The 7,371-nt window shown below is 47.9% G+C and overlaps 1 non-coding gene across 1 annotated transcript; it reads left to right on the forward strand.

The window, feature by feature from the left end:
• The first annotated feature begins 6,154 nt into the window (after positions 1-6,154).
• Trnas-cga (transfer RNA serine (anticodon CGA)) lies at positions 6,155-6,229 on the forward strand. Its single transcript has one exon. It is a non-coding gene; the product is annotated as a tRNA-Ser (tRNA).
• Positions 6,230-7,371: the final 1,142 nt, after the last annotated feature.

Here is a 7,371-nt window from a genome sequence, read left to right on the forward strand (position 1 = left end):
CATGATCACACTGACAGAACCACAGGCACATAGACACAGGCAACAGAGCATGCACAATGTCGGCACTAGTACAGTGTATATCCACCTTTCGCAGCAATGCAGGCTGCTATTCTCCCATGGAGACGATCGTAGAGATGCTGGATGTAGTCCTGTGGAACGGCTTGCCATGCCATTTCCACCTGGCGCCTCAGTTGGACCAGCGTTCGTGCTGGACGTGCAGACCGCGTGAGACGACGCTTCATCCAGTCCCAAACATGCTCAATGGGGGACAGATCCGGAGATCTTGCTGGCCAGGGTAGCTGACTTACACCTTCTAGAGCACGTTGGGTGGCACGGGATACATGCGGACGTGCATTGTCCTGTTGGAACAGCAAGTTCCCTTGCCGGTCTAGGAATGGTAGAACGATGGGTTCGATGACGGTTTGGATGTACCGTGCACTATTCAGTGTCCCCTCGACGATCACCAGTGGTGTACGGCCAGTGTAGGAGATCGCTCCCCACACCATGATGCCGGGTGTTGGCCCTGTGTGCCTCGGTCGTATGCAGTCCTGATTGTGGCGCTCACCAGCACGGCGCCAAACACGCATACGACCATCATTGGCACCAAGGCAGAAGCGACTCTCATCGCTGAAGACGACACGTCTCCATTCGTCCCTCCATTCACGCCTGTCGCGACATCACTGGAGGCGGGCTGCACGATGTTGGGGCGTGAGCGGAAGACGGCCTAACGGTGTGCGGGACCGTAGCCCAGCTTCATGGAGACGGTTGCGAATGGTACTCGCCGATACCCCAGGAGCAACAGTGTCCCTAATTTGCTGGGAAGTGGCGGTGCGGTCCCCTACGGCACTGCGTAGGATCCTACGGTCTTGGCGTGCATCCGTGCGTCGCTGCGGTCCGGTCCCAGGTCGACGGGCACGTGCACCTTCCGCCGACCACTGGCGACAACATCGATGTACTGTGGAGACCTCACGCCCCACGTGTTGAGCAATTCGGCGGTACGTCCACCCGGCCTCCCGCATGCCCACTATACGCCCTCGCTCAAAGTCCGTCAACTGCACATACGGTTCACGTCCACGCTGTCGCGGCATGCTACCAGTGTTAAAGACTGCGATGGAGCTCCGTATGCCACGGCAAACTGGCTGACACTGACGGCGGCGGTGCACAAATGCTGCGCAGCTAGCGCCATTCGACGGCCAACACCGCGGTTCCTGGTGTGTCCGCTGTGCCGTGCGTGTGATCGTTGCTTGTACAGCCCTCTCGCAGTGTCCGGAGCAAGTATGGTGGGTCTGACACACCGGTGTTAATGTGTTCTTTTTTCCATTTCCAGGAGTGTAGTTTGACACAAGAACTGGATCATCTGAGCAAAATGGTTATACGGACAATCAGATACGTTGTGCTCTACAGATTGGACCTTCACGGGTACCAACAGAAACACAAGCAAATCGGTGAGATTCCTACCTTTTTCGGGGACCATATCTTCAAAAATAGGAAGCATTTTAAAGAAATTTGATATTAAAAGTGTATTCCGCCCGCCAGCTAATGACCAGAGCTCTGCTGCGCTCAGTGAAGGATGGTTTGGGCTTGAGAAATCCCGGGGTCTACATGATTCCTTGCCAGTGTGGGAAAGCCTACATTGGACAAACGATTTGTACGGTCCAGGACCGTTGCGTGGAGCATCATCACCACACGCGTTTATTTCAGCCAGAAAAATGTGCAGTGGCGAACACTGTCTTACCGAAGGACATAAAATGTTGCACGATGAGACACAATTGGTTGCCCCCGCGTCACGGTATTGGGACTGTGAAGTGAAAGAAGCCATTGAAATTCACCTGGCTGACAATATTATAAATCGAGGTAAGGAGTATCCTTCAGCCAAGAGTTGGAACCCTGTTCTGTCTGACATTAAGAAACAACGGTCCTTGTTTCCATCACCAAAAGCTGTCAATATTTGATACCGATTTATCGTCTCCGCGGTCTTTCACCACCAGTGCGCTGTCGTGCCTTGGGCTAGAGAGCAGTTATGTTTGCGCACTAGCGGTGTACCCACGGTCGGTGGATGAAGGAGCCGCCGCTGCGTGTTTGATTTCAGTTCCGGCGGGATAGTGCGACGGCCCACTCACCTGAAGATGGCGTCCCGGTGGACCGCCGAAACATTGTGTCCAGATGACGATATGTTCCGGCTGGGGACCCGACATGAATACAGCCAGTGTTACAGGCACCTGACAGAGTTTGGAAGGGGTCTCATTGGAATCTTCGTTTCGCTGGCTGGTCGAACCGTGCGATATGCAGATTGTGGGGCGTTAGAATGACACCGTGGCCCAATGTTGGACCGCATGGAAACATGAGGGCAGACATAGTTCCGGTCAATCACATCTGCCCACCAGAAGAGACCATCGCCATACTCTGCACCAACCATATCGTGACCGCTTCACATCTGCGACTGCCATCCCAGAAAAGTAACAGACTCCCTGTAACAGTCCGTGTCATCCAGTTCCAACGGTCGGAGACTAACAGCAGCCAGACTACAGAATGACCATCCATGCGTAGGGCGTCGCGTTTTGTTCAACATGTCGACTATGTATCACGGTTCTGCTCTTCTCCGAATGAATATGTCTCTCTGTCTCTCTCTCTCTCTCTCTCTCAATGCTGCCGGCCACGAATTCCTCTCCTGCGTCAACCTCTTCATCTTACAATAGCACTTCCATTCTCCGACCTCAATTATTTGCTGGGTGCATTCCAATCTCTGCCTTCCTCCACAAAAAAAAAAAAAAAAAAAAAAAAAAAAAAAAAAAAAAAGTGTGTCTAATCTTATGGGACTTAACTGCTAAGGTCATCAGTCCCTAAGCTTACACACTACTTAAGCTAAATTATCCTAAGGACAAACACACACACCCATGCCCGAGGGAGGACTCGAACCTCCGCCAGGACCAGTCTTCCTCAACAGTTTTTACCCTCAACAGAGGTTTCTGTTACCATGTAGGTTATTCCCTGGTGCCTTAACACATTTCTTATTAGTCTGTACCTTCTTCTTTCACGTTTTCCGTTTCTTCCCTTCTTCACTGATTCTGCGGACTAAGTCCTCATTCGTTATCAGCCCACCTGATCTTCAACGTCCCTCTGTAGCACCGCGCATCAAATGATTCGATTCTCTTCTGTTTGGGTTTTCCTACAGTGCATAATTCACTACTTTCCAATGCTGTGCTCGAAACGTATATTCTCAGAAATTTCTTCTTCCAATCAAGGCCTTTGCTTGACACTGGCAGAATTCGCTTGGCCAAGAATGCCCTCTTTGCCAGTGCTAGTCTTCCTTTAAGTCCTCCTTGCCTTTGCTGCATAGGTAATACAGTTCTTAACTTCGTCTATTTTCTGATCCCCAAGCCTGATTTTAAATTCCTCGTCATCCTCAGTTCTGCTAATTATCGTTACATTGATTTCTCTTCAGTTCACCCTCAATCCATATTCTATACTCAGACTGTTCATTCCATTCAACACACCCTGTAATTCTACTTAATTTTCACTGAGGACAGCAAAGTCATCAGGTAATCTTATCATTGATATCCTTTCAAAAGGTTGAAAAAATTAGCCAACCAGTTGCAAACCAAAAGTTTACTTTGCTCTCCACCTAGGATTCGATATTTCTAAAAATGTCTTCTTCAGAAGGAGTGAGCCCTAAAAATGTTTATAACGGTCACATACTATTTTTACATTCATAACAAATTATTAATAATAGAAATATATCTATGAGGTACGCCTACTCGTTTATCACATCACATGGTGGTAAACTACATTAGCAGAAGCCGAGCGGCTCCTGTCATACATAACTGAAGACAGCAGCCAGATTACATTCTGTGTACACCAGAATAGTTGCACAAATATATTCGCCCACTGGTAAAGGCTCGTATCCACGTAAAATTATAACAGGATCCAAAGGATAAAATATTTCCATAACATAAGTGAGACAGGGTTGTAGTCTCTCCCCGATGTTATTCAATCTGTATATTGAGCAAGCAGTAAAGGAAACAAAAGAAAAATTCGGAGAAGGTATTAAAATCCATGGAGAGGAAATAAAAACTTTGAGATTCGCCGATGACATTGTAGTTCTGTCAAAGACAGCAACGGACTTAGAAGAGCAGTTGAACGGAATGGACAGTGTCTTGAAACGATGATGTAACATGAACATCAACAAAAGCAAACCGAGGATAATGGAATGTAGTTGAATCAAGTCGGGTGATGCTGAGGGTATTAGATTAGGAAATGAGACACTTAAAGTAGTAAAGCAGTTTTGCTATTTGGGGAGCAAAATAACTGATGATGGTCGAAGTAGAGAGGATATAAGATGTAGACTGGCAATGGCAAGGAAAGCGTTTCTGAAGAAGAGAAATTTGTTAACATCGAGTATAGATTTAAGTGTCAGAAAGTCATTTCTGAAAGTATTTGTATGGAGTGTAGCCATGTATGAAAGTGAAACATGGACGATAAATAGTTTGGACAAGAAGAGAATAGAAGCTTTCGAAATGTGGTGCTACAGAAGAATGCTGAAGATTAGATGGGTAGATCATATAACTAATGAGGAGGGATTGAATAGAATTGGGGAGGAGAGGAGTTTATGACACAAATTGACTAGTAGAAGGTATCGGTTGGTAGGACTTTTTCTGAGGCATCAAGGGATCACCAATTTAGTATTGGAGGGCAGCGTGGAGGGTAAAAATCGTAGAAGCAGACCAAGAGATGAATACACTAAGCAGATTCAGAAGGATGTAGGTTGCAGTAGGTACTGGGAGATGAAGAAGCTTGCACAGGATAGAGTAGCATGGAGAGCTGCATCAAACCAGTCTCAGGACTGAAGACCGCAACAACAACATATTCAGCATGTCAGAGACAAAGGCCAAATGTTCTAAGGTACAGGCTCAGGCTATACAGGTTCGCAGCTAGTGGTTTCGCGGTCGCGTTCTCGCTTCCCGAGCACAGGTCCCGGCTTCGATTCCCGGCGGGGTCAGAGATTTTCACCCGCCACGAGATGACTGTACGTTTGTGTTGTCCTCATAATTTCATCGTCATTCACGAAAGTGGCGAGATCGGGCTGAGCAAAGGTTGGGAATTTGCACGGGTGCTGATAATCGCCCAGTTGAGCGCCCCACAAACCAAACATCATCATCATCCAGAATGAGATTTTCACTCTGCAGCGGAGTGTGCTCTGATATGAAACTTCCTGGCAGATTAAAACTGTGTGCCCGACCGAGACTTGAACTCGGGACCTTTGCCTTTCGCGGGCAAGTGCTCTACCAACTGAGCTACCGAAGCACGACTGACGCCCGGTACTCACAGCTTTACTTCTGCCAGTACCTCGTCTCCTACCTTCCAAACTTTACAGAAGCTCTCCTGCGAACCTTGCAGAACTAGCACTCCCGAAAGAAAGGATATAGCGGAGACATGGCTTAACCACAGCCTGGGGGATGTTTCCAGAATGAGATTTTCACTCTGCAGCGGAGTGTGCGCTGATATGAAACTTCCTGGCAGATTAAAACTGTGTGCCCGACCGAGACTCGAACTCGGGACCTTTGCCTTTCGCGGGCAAGTGCTCTACCAACTGAGCTACCGAAACACGACTCACGCCCGGTACTCACAGCTTTACTTCTGCCAGTACCTCGTCTCCTACCTTCCAAACTTTACAGAAGCTCTCCTGCGAACCTTGCAGAACTAGCACTCCCCAAAGAAAGGATGTAGCGGAGACATGGCTTAACCACAGCCTGGGGGATGTTTCCAGAATGAGATTTTCACTCTGCAGCGGAGTGTGCGCTGATATGAAACTTCCTGGCAGATTAAAACTGTGTGACCGACCGAGACTCGAACTCGGGACCTTTGCCTTTCGCGGGCAAGTGCTCTACCAACTGAGCTACCGAAACACGACTCACGCCCGGTACTCACAGCTTTACTTCTGCCAGTACCTCGTCTCCTACCTTCCAAACTTTACAGAAGCTCTCCTGCGAACATTCTGGAAACATCCCCCAGGCTGTGGTTAAGCCATGTCTCCTCTATATCGTTTCCTTCGGGAGTGCTAGTTCTGCAAGGTTCGCAGGAGAGCTTCTGTAAAGTTTGGAAGGTAGGAGACGAGGTACTGGCAGAAGTAAAGCTGTGAGTACCGGGCGTGAGTCGTGTTTCGGTGGCTCAGTTGGTAGAGCACTTGCCCTCGAAAGGCAAAGGTCCCGAGTTCGAGTCTCGGTCGGGCACACAGTTTTAATCTGCCAGGAAGTTTCATCATCATCAAGCTATAAGGAAGTATTGGGTTGCAGAGGGCACTGAACACATGCGCGTAAGAACTATGCCTTGCTTGTGTTAAGTAACAGCATTTTACATTAAAGTAAGAATGAAAGTTTCCTCTGCAAGGGCGAGAGGTGTGCTGACCAGATGCCGCTCCATATCCGCATTCAATGACGCCTGTGGGCTGAGGGTGTCACGGTGGCCGGTTCGTACCGTTGGGCGTTCATGGTCTCTTCGGCCGGAGTTTAGTTTAGTCTGAATAATAAATGAACTACTAGTTTAAGAAAGAAAATGTGTGCTCTGGTATTTTGTTGATCGCTTGCAAAAAGTAGTTCACCTTCTCTGATAAATTACTTTAAAATTAATAACTGCTAGAAAGGTATTCTAGATTGAACTTTGTTAGTTCAATATGTGGTGTCACCGCCAGACACCACACTTGCTAGGTGGTAGCTTTAAATCGGCCGCGGTCCATTAGTACATGTCGGACCCGCGCGTCGCCACTGTCAGTAGTTGCAGACCGAGCGCCACCACACGGCAGGTCTAAAGAGACGTACTAGGACTCGTCCCAGTTGTACGGACGACTTTGCTAGCGACCACACGTACGAAGCCTTTCTCTCATTTGCCGCGAGACAGTTAGAATAGCCTTCAACCAAGTCCATGGCTACGACATAGCAAGGCGCCATTAACCATTTCTAGAGAGAGTCTCACTTGTATCATCAAGAATGCTGTACACAAATGATGGATTAAAGTTAAGTATTCCAGCAGCTACGTACTTTTCTTTATAGCATTCATTACGTATCCTGTTTGAGACCTAACGCCAGCCGGCGTGTGTAAACGCGTGCCTTTCGGTTACCCGTCATTGTGGACTGGCTGTCTTGTCAGTCCACTACACAACACCTGGTAAAATCTAATAAAACTCTTAAATTTGTTTTTTTTTCTGTATTGTAATGAGCAGTTATTTACTATCTACATCTACTCTGCAAATCACCGTGAAGCACATGGCAGAGGGTACCTCACACTGTACCAGTTATTAGGGTTTATTCGTGTTCTATTGACGTATCGAGCACGGAAAGAATGGTTGTTTGAATGCCTCTGCGCGTGCTGTAATTATTC

This window comes from Schistocerca cancellata, chromosome 1 (genome assembly GCF_023864275.1).
Source record: "Schistocerca cancellata isolate TAMUIC-IGC-003103 chromosome 1, iqSchCanc2.1, whole genome shotgun sequence".
In the NCBI taxonomy this organism is placed as follows: domain Eukaryota; kingdom Metazoa; phylum Arthropoda; class Insecta; order Orthoptera; family Acrididae; genus Schistocerca; species Schistocerca cancellata.